At 34.8% G+C, this 13,974-nt stretch overlaps 1 long non-coding RNA gene across 1 annotated transcript; it reads right to left on the reverse strand.

Annotated features, from left to right (window-relative positions):
- Positions 1-5,480: 5,480 nt before the first annotated feature.
- LOC126890377 (uncharacterized) lies at positions 5,481-7,330 on the reverse strand. The gene is made up of 2 exons (XR_007700302.1): positions 6,948-7,330; positions 5,481-6,426 (listed from the first exon to the last, which is right to left on the reverse strand). It is a non-coding gene; the product is annotated as an uncharacterized LOC126890377 (long non-coding RNA).
- Between the last annotated feature and the right edge of the window lie 6,644 nt (positions 7,331-13,974).

Raw genomic sequence — 13,974 nt, forward strand, 5'->3', positions numbered from 1 at the left:
ATTAATACAAGAAAGAAGAAGATTATCTATACACTTTTTATTTGTGCGTGTAATATTTGAAGGCGTCTTTGATAACTAGATATTATACCCTATTCTTTCTTTGGCTTTTAATAACTGTCTTTGATAACTACTACAATTTCTATCAAATACATTATGGTTATAATTAACATGTTTAAGTTTAAGAATTTCATTTGCATATTTACAGTTAACACAAGTAAAATTATCGTTAGTAATTCTGCACTCATCTTTTTTGTGTTGACCTCCACATAATGGACAAACATTCTGTGAAGTACATTTATCTGCAAAATGTCCAAACTTCCAGCACCGAAAACAACGAATAATATTTACGTGTTCAAAAAATCTGTAGCTATTCCATCCTATATGTATTTTTTCCTTTTCATTAACTAGATAATTAAATATATCTGCTGAAATTTCCACTATTACATTAAGTGCATTACGGTTATTAGTTTTCGATTTATATTTACGTAATATTTTAATGTAAGTTTCTATACCGTCAATCAAATTTTGTTTTTTAAAACTATCAATAAAGCTGTCAATATCTTCAATGTCTTTTTCGTGGACATTTATGATCTTGATCTTAGGTTTAGATATACTTGCAATTTTTATCTCATAATCTGCTCCAAGAACTTTTTCAGCATTAATTTTCAAATTATCCAATGACTCCTTATTATTACAATGAATTGCAATCGACCCTTTAGCACAAGATTTAACATTTTCAACCGACACATTTATATCGACTGGACTAAATTTTTGTGCTAATACAGTTTTTGTTGTTAAACAATTTTGATTTTGATTTTTTGGTTTTATAATAAGTGGTTCGGTTTTTTTCGTTTTTACAACATCGCTCCATTGACGCTGACTGTGCCATTATTTTCAATAAGATCAATTAACTTACAAGTTTTTTCCAATACTTCTTTTGTTTTCTTTTCATTAAGTTGATTTTCAGACTCGTTTTTGTTAAGTCTATTTTTAGCTATCGTAAAACAATTGCCACAAAACCACTTTAAATTAACAAATCTTGTTTAATTTTTAACACTTGATCTTTCGCTTTACCACAATGCAAATGATATGGTTTAATACACAAATCGCAAACGATATACTTATTATTGACAATAAAATTATCAGCACATTGGACACACGTCTGTATGCCCGGCGCCATCTTTGACTATTCATATTCATACTAAAACCAAATCAAAAAGACTTATTCTTTCTTTGTGAGTCCAATTCATGTCCCAATCTAATTAATTATCTCATATACATCTTATCAGAAATCAGTTTTCATAAAGTAGTGATAGCCATAAATTCACTCAAAAATAGAAAGTCGCCAGGACCAGACGGAATAACCAACGAGCTTCTAAAATGCGGAGGAGAAAGTATAACCCTAGAGATGACAAAACTTATAAAAAAAAACTAATATTGCACTGCAAGATATCAGACGCATGGAGAAACAGCATAATGATACCAATGTTCAAGAAAGGAGACAAAGAAGACCCCAATAATTATAGAGGTATAAATCTACTGAACACCTCAGTTAAGCTAACCACAAAAGTCACAGAAGGCAAGAGACAAATCACAGAAAAGGCCATTGAGTACAATAAACCAGCATATCTATATTTTATAGACCTGACAAAGGCTTTCGATCGCATCCAAGTCAAAGACGTCTTACATTTACTGTATAGATAGTCCATTAAAATGTTACATTTTTTAGGCCGTACCTTACATTTCTTAGAGGAGTCAATTTTATTTTTTTAATGTATAGGGTGGATCAGTAGAGGCTTAAGTTCAAGTTTTTGGGGTCGCCACCCTTGTGACCGTCATCTTGGAAAAGGGATGCAAAGGGCTTTCGCGATGTATCTCCTAAACTAGTAACCCTACAGAAAATTTAATTACTCATAAAATGTAGCAAATAAAATTTTCTACAATTTTGTTTCTTTTACATTTTATCGTCAAGTAACCAACAAAAAAGATATAAACAAAAATAAGTAAAAACTTTTTAACAAGTTTCCTTTTGGAGGTTATAACATTTTTTCAGTTCATTTTACAATAAAGCAACATTAAAGCAATTTTGTAGAGAGTTTTTCAGCGAACAATTTCCATTATAAAATTGTTTAATTCTATTTTTTTATCTAGGTTTTACAGTGCTCCAAATCTGACCAGATTTTCGAATGCTCATAGGGATACAATAAAAACAAAACGTTAGGCTTACTTTTCTTTTTTTTATTATTACAATTTATTATGATTTTATCATTCCTATGCTATTATTAATCTATTTTTGACCTTTCTCCCCACTATATAACTTAGAACCAAGCATATATAGAAAAGGGCCAAAAAGTTGTGTGAGGACAAATTCGCCAGTCCAGAAGAAGAATGGCGCAACCGCAAAATGCAAAATTCTTCAAAAGAGCAAAAGATCGATTTTAAATATTTAAAATTGGGATTAAATGAAGAATAATCGTCCAGGAGCATCGGTATGGCGTTTGTTTTTTGACAAGGATGGCTTTTATTTTCATCGATATTGGTTCGAATTTCATTATCTTAATTTAATCGCCTCATTTTCAACCCTATCTACAGTTGCGTCATTATGCATCTGAAACATTCAAGGTATAACATAGCGCGTATTTCAGTAACGACGCAACTACCCTGTAGTGGCTCAGCACATTTTTTACAGTTCGATCGTTTTTATATCATCGGTACATAGTATTTTAGAAGTTAATTATGCAATAAACAGGAATTGACAAAATCTGCAGTTACGTCATTCTTCTTCCGTACCGGACTGAATATCTGCCTGCTATTACTTTTATTATTAAATCCTAGGTGACACCGCAGCCGGTTCCCCTCTACTTAACTTATTCTTACAGTTGTTTTACCTATTTGACCACGTGCACGACGTGCAGTCGTATTAAAAATTGTGAAAAGTATTTTGAGTTTTATAGATAATAATATTGAGAGTCTTGTGGGTAAAATTTATATTTTTGTGATTCGATAAGCATTTTGTGTTTTTTGTAAGCGCGCATCATGAGTGGTGGTTATTTTATTTGTAAGAAACCTCTGGGGAAAGTTATTTGTCAGTGGGAAAGTCGAGCCATCTTTACCCACTGTTGTCGAAATTTTTATTTTTTCGTCTCTTTATATGGCGGAAATAAAGACGAAAGACGATTTTCTGGAAACCCTGAGATACAAACGATTCGCTAAAACAGTGACAAAAAATGCATCTAATCTCTTCTCACTTCCTCCAACACAAGATGCAGCCCGTTTTCACAGACTCCGTGTATCACTAGATTCAGTCATGGCTCGGTAAACATGTGATCCAGAAGTTTGGGGCTGGAAAAGGCATGGAAAATTTTGAATACCATTCCAAACTTTCAAGCCTCCAGTACCCCCGAGCTTATTAAATTCATCTTTTGCAAATGCAATGGAAACTGGAAGTGCATGTGGTTGCCGAAAAGCAGACCTCAAATGTTCAGCAGAGTGCTTCTATTGTGGTGGTGAAAGTTGCAGCAACATCGTGGACATATCAACATTAATTATTGAAGAAAATGAATTACCGACAATGACGCCAACTCAAACTTTTATTATACGACAAAAATTCACCTCGTATACTGATTCAGATCTTGACTCGCAGCCTAGACCATCGAAAAAAATAAAAAAATAATACCTACTCTACATTCACACTCAAGATGCAGTAGAAGTAAACAAACCGAGAAACGTTAACTGTGACAAAGGGGCACTCCTGAATCATGATTTAAAATTTGTATACATTGTAAATCACATATGATGATTTACAAATTGTATACATTGTAAATCATAATTCAGAAGTGCTCCTTGTAACAGTTAACGAGTCTCGGTTTGTTTACTTGCATCTTGATTATGAATATAGAATATGAGAGATCATTTTCAACATATAATAATAAATAATATTATTTTGTCTAGAAATTGTCCGTGAATTAGCCCTATTACACCACACAAAAAATTGCATTTTACCCTCCAACTTCCCTACGGCTACTCTGATCCCTAAAGTTAGTCTCGTCCAGCCCAGGATTGTGGCTGTGGGTCGATGGGGGAGCCTCACGCACAGTGCGAGAGGCTTAGCCGTCGGACTCCAATCACAAATCTCTTCACGAGGTCATTCTCGATATCCCTACTACGAGTAGCTGACATGTCTTACCCCGCCAAAGTACCTTTTCTCACCATACATCCTTTCCAAATCCCGCGTAACAGGGGAAGCAGCAGTTACACGGAAGCACCAAGCAGCCTGTGAACACAGACTGCTACTGCATCCGGAGGCAACCGTGATAAAAAGCCTAGAGGAGTAAACCTCAATAAAATAATCCCCACTATCACGGTGGAAGGCATCGTGCCAAAGATATGAGAGATGCGAGGGTTAGAGCATCATAAACGATCTCTTCGGGATACCTGGTGACCTCCCGAAGTAATCTAGCCTTAGCGCGGTAAGGGTGCACTGCCGCGCTGGACACGGAGCACGTCCCGACTCGTGGGATTTACATGGACTCTGCAAAAATAAAAAAAGGAATAGGAAAACATGAAGACGACTACAGGCAAGGGAATAAGGACGATAAAAAAACTAAGGAAAACGATAAAAAAAATGATAATGGGGAAGAACGGCCGCAAGACGGCAGACTAGAAGAGGAGGAACAAAAAGATTCGAAGAAGAAATGTTGGACTGGCACAGTAGGCAGTCAAAGATGAACAGGTCGGGTACTCAAAAACACTGGACACTGGTAGGGAATGATGTGTTAAAAGAAATTAACAGAGCAGAAGAAGAGAAAGAGGAAGAATATCCCTCGCTGGAGACAGTAGACGTGGAGGAGATAGAAGCTGAGAAAAGAAAGACAAAGAAATACACAGCGGCAAGACATAGTGTAACAAAAATAAGAAAACTTCTGTTGGAGTGAAAGTAAAAAGAAAGATATAGGTACTCCAACAGAAGTAAGGAAAAAAAAAGACTAAATAACTAAATAGTTGTATAGTTGTGTCTATATAGAAAATAGAAATGAAGGGGCTTCAGCGTCGAAGCCGAAGTAAGAAAATAAAAAAAATACTACTTTGCAGTAGTACTGAAGAAAGGGGGATTAGAAGGGATAGAAGTAGAAGTGGGAAGAGACAGAGGCAAACTGAATAGAGTTGGCTAGCTATAGATGCAAGAGAGCAACTTGACACTCAAGGATGGATACGGCTCGTTTGCATGTCTGTCGAAGAACAGTAGCTCTATATAGATAGTAATGATGACTAAAAGATGAAATAATAAAATAAGAATAATGTACTGAAACTGAACGAAGATGGATAATTGCTAAAGACGAACAAGATAAATAAATCTAACAAATCATGGGCGCCATGAAAATGATCTTCGATCATTTTCCCAGGTATCTTATACTGCTGTAAAATATTAAATATATCAAACCTGTAATAATGAACATAAAGGAATAATAAAATTCATGATATACAAAATAAATAAATATTTATTAAAATAACTACTAGATTTTTAACAATCTCTGAGTTAGACAAGCATATATCATGTAACTCTAAAATGACATAAGTTATACAAGAAGCTATATATATTTTAAAGATAACAACAATAATGTTATCTGTTACAAACTTAAATACCTCTTACATATATATAGGGTACAACTCACATGAGTCTTCTACCAAATGGTTATAGTACGCCTGCTACGTACAACTAAAGGAAACTGACAAAGATGAAAATACTACAAATAAATAGGCCCAAGCCTCACTAAGGGAAAATACAATAATGAAGTAAGTAAGTTAAGTATACAATGAATGAAATAGAAATGAAGTTGAGATAAGTACTGACGATGACCTAAATTAACCGAAAAAAATGGAATAAAGCGAATAACAATAAAATATTTGGGAAACAAGCAAGTAATATTACAAAATAAATTTACCCGAATTACATAAACCAATATCAAAGCAATAATAAAGTATTAAAAACCTAATTTTCTCTAGGCTTATTCCTGTGCACAAGAAGTTACCGTAGATACAAAGTTTGGGAACCAAATACAATAGTATACAAATATGTCATATAAAAACAAAGGTACGCTAAATCTGAAAAAAAATAATTAATAAACATAATGTATCAAATAAATGTCTGATATATAAAAACCATAGTTACTTAAAACACAACACTAAATGTTCCCAAACGACTCCTAAAGAGGTTGCTGCTGCATCCTCAGAAATGAGCATCAAGATGATGCGGTCCCATGCCCTCCGTAGGCCCAGGTGGCAGGACGAAAAGGAGCTGGAATACTCCCAAAAAGCTTGTTCCCAAAAATGACTTACTCCCAATGTTGACTTGACTGTGGCTGGGGTGGTTTCCCTAGGTGGTCAAAGAAGGGGCTAGGACTTCATCTTATGGTTTCTCCCAAATGGCTAAAAACATTCCCAGTTTTATTTCCCATTTTAGACATTAGCAAAAAGTAAAGGGAAGAAGAAATAATTGAGGAAACTTTTTAGAAGCATTAACATAGAAAAACCGATCATTAAAATGGAACAAAAACTAATCTCAGGTAACCTTGAACTATTTTGAGTGTGAAAACATGAACAAATAATGATGAATGTGAAATTTGAATATGATTTATCTGAGGGAATATCTGTAAAAATATATAGAATTTATAAAAATATTGGATGTTCAATAAATTTAAAACCTACAGAGAAATGATAATTATTTCCAATATTAATTGAGAATTGCATATGTTTGGTTATGTCTAACCAAAAAATATATTAATATATAATTTTCCTTGAATGAATATTCAATAATCGAAATAATCTACATAAAATCCAAATAATGAGTTGACTAAGAAATTTAACAATGAACCTAATATATCAAATGTTCCATCACAAAAAAAAACAGGCTATATAAAAAAATTATTATGAAAAACTAAATAATTTACCGGGTTGATTCTTATCCAGATTCCATGAGGTGTTGAGTTACTCATATGTTTCCATACTCCAGGCTCCAGATAACTTTTCACTTGGAAATTAACAAAAATGATTTAAATAGTTGAAATTATCAACCCGCCATTGGTATAACCGATTCGAACCACAGCTCACAGTCAAGTAAAGAGCATTCCTCTCTCATTCAGCGAGGAAGACGTCAAACTCTCACGGAACACGAATTAAATGACAAGGAACGGTTCAACTATGTTCCGTACAGTGTGACGTCACATGAGAAGTCCTTTACGAGAAATTAAAGAATTTAAATGGGAGGTCAAAAGAAAATAATTTTAAAAATAATTAAAGCGCTAAAAATGATATTATAACGGGTGGACCGTTACAATAGAAGAGAGCATCTTTGTCAGCTCTTCTATTTGATGAGGAAGACAGAGAAGAAATGAAACAAAATAAAAAAAGGAAAGGGGATAGCCTCGAAATAAACGAAAAATTTAAGAAAGAGAAGCGAGAAGAAAGCCTAAGATATTCCGAGGAAACGGAAAATGAGAGGATTCAAAGGAAACTAAAGGACGTACTAGACAACCTAAATGCCAAAGGATCCATAGAGGGAGAACAAAAGGCCAAAGCGAGAAAGCTAATAGGTGAAATAACCGCCATTCAATACAAAACTAGCCAAAACCAAAACCAAACGACACAAGGGGAGGAGGAAGACATTAAATGCGAACAATGTAAACTTAAAATATAACAGGAAAGGCAGAAAAAAGAAACCGAAAAAATAATAAGAGTCTTAAACAAAGAGAAAAATGACGAAGCAAGTTTTCAATCCTAATAGTAAATTAATAATATTGAAAAATATTAAAAATCACTAAAAGATTTTTAAATTGAAAACTTATTGGTACATTTTCATGGTAACACCTCCAAGACTTCTATAATTTGCAAGTCATATGGATGCTGCAGTGAAGACGAGAGGGAAGGAATTCTACACTTTGCAATTCACATCCCCCGTCTGCAGCCGGCAAAGTTTCAACTGAAAGATGCACCTGGTTACTCTACGGAGTAATACGAAAATAAAATAAAAATGTGTACCATTTTTATTCGGTTGCGATGCGAAGGCAAACCAATCTTACTTTTTAATTAAAATACGGAGTGCAGTCCAGTTCCTTTAACCGCGATTTTCTGCTCTTATTGGAGCTTCATCAGAAGAAACGTAGGCACTGTTCTCCATACTCCAACTAAATTGCATCGAGAGGTTTTCCCACACATCGCAACCAAATGGATGATAATAGGTGGCTAGCGCCATCTGGCAATTGAAAGACGAAGCAAGAATAAAAATGGTACACATTTTTATTTTAAAGAGAAAAATATTAATGGCTTTAGTCAAACATATAAAATAAATGGGAAGAAAAATTTACGAAAACACGAAATGGGAACAGGGGGTCTACAAGAGACGATAGAGAAGAAGGAATGTTGATAGTAACGAGGAACAATATAAAAGAGGGAGGGGTAGAAAGTGTTATATGCACAATTAGGGAAGAAGTATACAAAATTATTGAGGGTTGCAATGAGGAAAATGTAAAATATATAGAAAATGTGAAGAAAAGCTCCATGGCCAGTCAAAGAAGGCAATGGTATAAGTATGTAGTAAAAATTAAAAAGCAAAGCATGTACCAAATGGCCAGAGGGCCCTGAAGCAAATCAAAGAGAGGGAGGAGCCGCCGGAAACAATCCGCGTAGTAGTAAATAACGAAGTAAATACAGAAGAGGTGCGAAAGGCCCTAGAATTCGTGGGTCGGGGAGAGAACATAACGTGGGAAATCGTGATAAGAGGGTAGGAAATGGACAAAGAGGCTAGACAAGAGAAAGACAAGAGGAAGCCCTCCTAATCAAAGTTCTGTGTTTGCTTTTTAGCATAGTGAAATAAAAACAGGTTTTTATTTCTTACAGGAAAACCTGTTTTTATTTCTCTATGCTTTTGAGTAGGTATTTCATTTTCTTGACAACGAAAATGTTCGGTGTGGAAAGAATTAATAAGTGCGTGGATTGCGGAAAAGTGTATACACGTAAACATGATTTAAAAAGACATGTAAAAAGTTCGCATCCCGACAAATTGGATGTAATTGCCCTTTTAAAATTGCTTAAAGGCAACGTCTATAAGTGCACACATTGTGATAGACAATTTAGATATAAGTCAAATTTAAACGTTCATGTCAAAAAAGTGCACACAAATATATTAGTTTCTGCTTCGGTTTCTGCAGAAACTAAAACAATTCAACATAAATGTTCTCTGTGTAATTATCATGCAACTTTTAAAAAGGACTTTATTAAACATTATAAAATTTCTCATAGCATTCCTATGCAATACGATACAATAGAGTTTTCCAACCATGATGACTTTATTTCTTGGAAGAATAAAATAGAGCTTGAAACAAATGCTAGTTTTATTGCGGAAAAAGGAAAAAAGACAGGAATAGTGAACTACATATGCCACCGATCGGGATATTTCATCTCAAAACGTAAGGGCCAGAGGCACCTGAAAACACACGGTAGTATCAAAATGAATGGATACTGTCCTGCTATGATAAAAGAAGTTGCCCAAAGTGATGGGAAATATTTAGCCCATTTCATCAAAACTCATGTTGGTCATCAAAATGCAATTGGGCGCCTATTTTTGTCATCCTCAGAGAGAAAAACAATTGCTACGAAACTAGCTCAAAAAATTCCATTTGAAGCGGTTTTAGATGAAGTGAGAGATGGAATTTCAGATTCAGACAAGTTTCAAAGAAAGCACCTTTTGACAAAAAAAGATCTCTACAATATTGAGGCCAGCTTTAACCTTCGCTCTACTACAGTAAGACACAGAAATGATGCTGTTAGCCTAGAATCTTGGGTAAATGAAATGAAAAATAGATGCGTTTTATTTTATAAGCCTCAAGATATTACATTGCATGAGTACCCCCAGCAGCATAGTGATAATTTTATTTTAATAATTATGAACACTGGTCAACTCACTACATTGAAGAAGTTTGGAAGTGTCTATATTTGTGTCGATGGAACTCATGGTATTAACAGCTACCAATTTGAGCTTCACACTTTATTAGTTCTTAATGACCTACGCCAAGGCTTTCCCTGTTGTTTCTGTATCTCCAGCAGAAGCGATGAGACTATAATGTCTTTATTCTTTTATTGCATTAAGAAAGAAAGTGGACCTATTGAGGCAAGAGTTTTTATGTCTGACATAATAATCACCTTTAATATGTTTCTCTAGATCTATGATAAGCCGATCTGGAAACTGGAAACAAAAAGCGTGTGTAAATTACTGATTGTTTTTAGATTTTCTAAATTACATCACCTCAACTTTTCTTCTTTTACACGGCTGTTAGCTCTGTTCTCTGTCTGAGAAACGTGAGTAGTAGTCTGGTTGTAGCTATATTGATTTGTAATATTTTTTGAATAATAAACAGTAGGGATGGCGGTTTTTGACAAAACACCGGTTTTCGGTTATACCAGTTTTTGTTTCATCATCATCATCATCCAACCAATTCACGTCCACTGCTGGACATAGGTCTCCCTCAATTGTTTCCACACTTCACGGTTTTGTGCTGATTTTTGCCAGTTTTTACTAATCCGCCTGATATCATCTGTCCATCGTGTAGGCGACCTTCCTCTACTTCGTTTATCTTCTCTTGGTCTCCACTCCATCAACTTTCGTGCCCATCTTGAATCTTTTAGCCTGGCGACGTGTCCTGCCCAGTTCCATTTGAGCCTGGTGATACGTTCTACAACATCTGCGATACCGGTTGTTTGTCTGAGATCTTCATTTCTTATTTTATCCCGTAGAGTTACGCCCAGCATGGATCTTTCCATGCGCCTTTGAGCAACCCGCATTTTCGACGCTGTTGCCTTGGTTAGAGTCAGTGTCTCTGGTCCATATGTCATTACCGGTAGCACACATTGGTCAAACACTTGTCTTTTTAAACCGATCGGTATACTGCTCCTAAATATGTCTTTCAGAGCTCCGTAGGCTGCCCAAGCAAGAGTTAATCTTCTTTTTATTTCGCATGTTTGGTTATCTCTGCCAATTCTAATTTCATGACCCAAGTAAATGTACTTTTCCACTAGTTCTACTTCTTGTTCGCGTATAATCAGCTGCCCGCTAGGAATCAGATTAGTCATAAATTTAGTTTTAGAAAAGTTCATTTTCAGGCCTATTTTCCAGCAGATAGCGTCTAACTCATTTAGCATTTTCTTTACTTCTCCTAGGTCATCAGTTATAAGGACTATGTCATCTGCAAAACGAAGATGATTTAACTTTTCTCCATCTATTTTGATCCCTTTATTGTCCCAGTTGAGCATCTTAAAGGCATATTCCAGAACAGTTATGAATAGTTTTGGCGAGAGTGTGTCGCCTTGTCTTACGCCGCGTTCTATGCTTATTTGTTTGGTTTTATCATGTAACTTAACACTCATTGTTGCCTCTTTATAAATATTATAGATGAGTGTACTGTAACGGTAGTCAATGCGGCATTCATTTAGAGCTTCTAAAATGCTATCCAGCTCTATCGTGTCAAAGGCTTTATGAAAATCCACGAATGCTAGGACAAGGGGTTTATTATATTCTATTGACTTCTCAATTAGTAACTTGACTGCCTGCAGATGGTCGTTTGTCCCAAAGTTTGATCGAAATCCAGCTTGTTCTTTTGGCTGGTAAAAATCTAGCTTCTTTTCTACTCTTGATGTCACTACTTTTGTAAAGAGTTTGTATAAGTGGTTTAGCAGGCTAATGGGTCTATAATGTTCTAAGTCTGTCTTATCTCCCTTCTTATGCAAAAGTATTGTTACTGCGTTTTTCCATTTTTCAGGTATCGACTTTTGATGAAGGCATAAGTTGAAGAGATTTTTTATTTTACCTATAAGAATGTGGCCTCCGTTTTTAATGGCCTCTATTACGACTCCATCTTCACCTGGTGCTTTTCCATTTTTCATTTTTCTCAGTGCTTGATGGATTTCGCTAGTGGTTATCTCCGGTAGTATTTCGGAGCCTTGGTTTATTATTTTCTTTGAAACCGCTTCCCTCAGATTATTTTGATTCAGCCTTTGGCTCCTATATAGTTCCAAATAAAATTCTTCTACGATATTTAGTAAATCTTCTCTGTTTGATGTTATTTCGCTGTTTTTATTTTTTAATTTATGTATTTCGCATTTTCCGTTGGTCAATTTCCTTCGTAAAACTTTCAAACTTTTATTTTCTTCTATGATTTTCTGGATGCTTTGAGTTTTATACTTCCTTAGATCTTTTCTGATTTCCTTTGACACTTTCTTGTTGATGTCTCTTAACGCACTTTTTTCAGTATTTTCGCTTCCTCTCATTTTACTTCGCGTTTTGATTAGTTCTCTAGTTTCTGGGCTTATTTTTTCATCTCTCTTCTTTTTTGGGCAGTTTTTTCGTTGACTTTCTTCAATGGCTCTAATTATGTTTTCATTTAAGTTATTTATACTTTCATCTGAAGTTGTATTTCTTTCCAAAGCAGCGTTTATATGGTGTTGGTATTTATCAATATTTAATGGGGGAGTCCAGGCTTGCAAGGTTTTCTTTTTTATCAAACGATTTCGTTCTTTTTTGAGGTCTATTTTTATTGTGGCTCTTACCATTCGATGGTCACTTCCTGTAGTAAATTTATTTAGGACGCTCACGTCTGTGATAATCTGTTTTTTGTCGCTGATAATGTAATCTATTTCATTTCTTGTTTTACCATCAGGACTTTCCCACGTCCACCTTCTATGTAGTTTTTTAACGAAAAAACTGTTCATTTGGAACAAGTTATTCTGTAGCAAAAAGCCTAAGAGTGTTTCTCCCCGCTCATTTCTACCTAGAGTTCCAAAATTTCCTAGTGATGTCTCTGCTTCGTCTTCTTTAAGGCCTAATTTTGCATTAAAATCCCCACACAGGATTGTAAAGTGGGTGGGTGTGTCTTTTAGAGCTACAGATATATCATCATAAAAGTCTTCAACTTCTTCGTCTGGATGTTGTGTTGTTGGAGCGTATACCTGGATAATTTTCAGTTTATACCTGTTGTTGAGCTTTAGGGTTACATAGGCAACTCTTGTAGACACACTTTTTATATCAACTACGTTTTTCTTATGTTTTTTATGGATGAAGAAACCGACCCCTCCAACTGATTCGGTTTCGGAGCCAATGCTATAGAAGAGGTGTCCTGATTTCAGCGTCTTTAAGTTTTCACCACGATGTCGTATTTCGCAGACTCCTATTACGTCCCATTTAATTTCTTTGATTGCATCTTCCATTACGAAGAATTTTTCTTCTGACAATAGAGTTCTGGCATTATAGGTGGCAACGTAGAATGAAAAGGGTTTTCGCATTTCTCGTTTCGTCAGTTTTTTGTCCCCCCCAGAATCCTTGGGACAGACTGATAAATCAGTGTGAGACTCTGGATTTATCCTACTCACCTGGGGTCTTTCCGTCTTTGTTTTAAAATCTGACATTTCGATTTATTTGAGGGGATGTTGGCAACATAAGTTTTTGTTTGCTTATGGTTTAACCTGGCGGTTATAACCGCCAAAAAAAACCGGTTTTTCCAAAAACCGGTTTTTGGTTTTTTTAATCCAATAGGTTACAATGTTACATTTACAATGCACTTTAGTTTGCGATACTCCACTCGACTCGATACTCGATATCATTATGATCAAAATTAGTACTATCAAAAGAACACCAATATCAATATAAATATAACACAATTTTTAATAAAACCATTTTATTCTATTAATTATTATATTTATTTATTTTATTATTATATATTTATTGATTATTATTGAATATAATATAGCGTAAGACTAATATATATATATATATATATATATATATATATATATATATATATATATATACAAACAACTAGTTTATTAGGGTTGCAGTCAGAAGGTTGGCCAGGATGTTAAAGAAACACTCTTTTGACTTTTTGTCTAGCTTTCGGAATGGTTTTATTCCTTTTTCAAGACTCTGTAATATAG

The sequence above is a fragment of the Diabrotica virgifera genome, chromosome 8, assembly GCF_917563875.1.
Source record: "Diabrotica virgifera virgifera chromosome 8, PGI_DIABVI_V3a".
In the NCBI taxonomy this organism is placed as follows: domain Eukaryota; kingdom Metazoa; phylum Arthropoda; class Insecta; order Coleoptera; family Chrysomelidae; genus Diabrotica; species Diabrotica virgifera.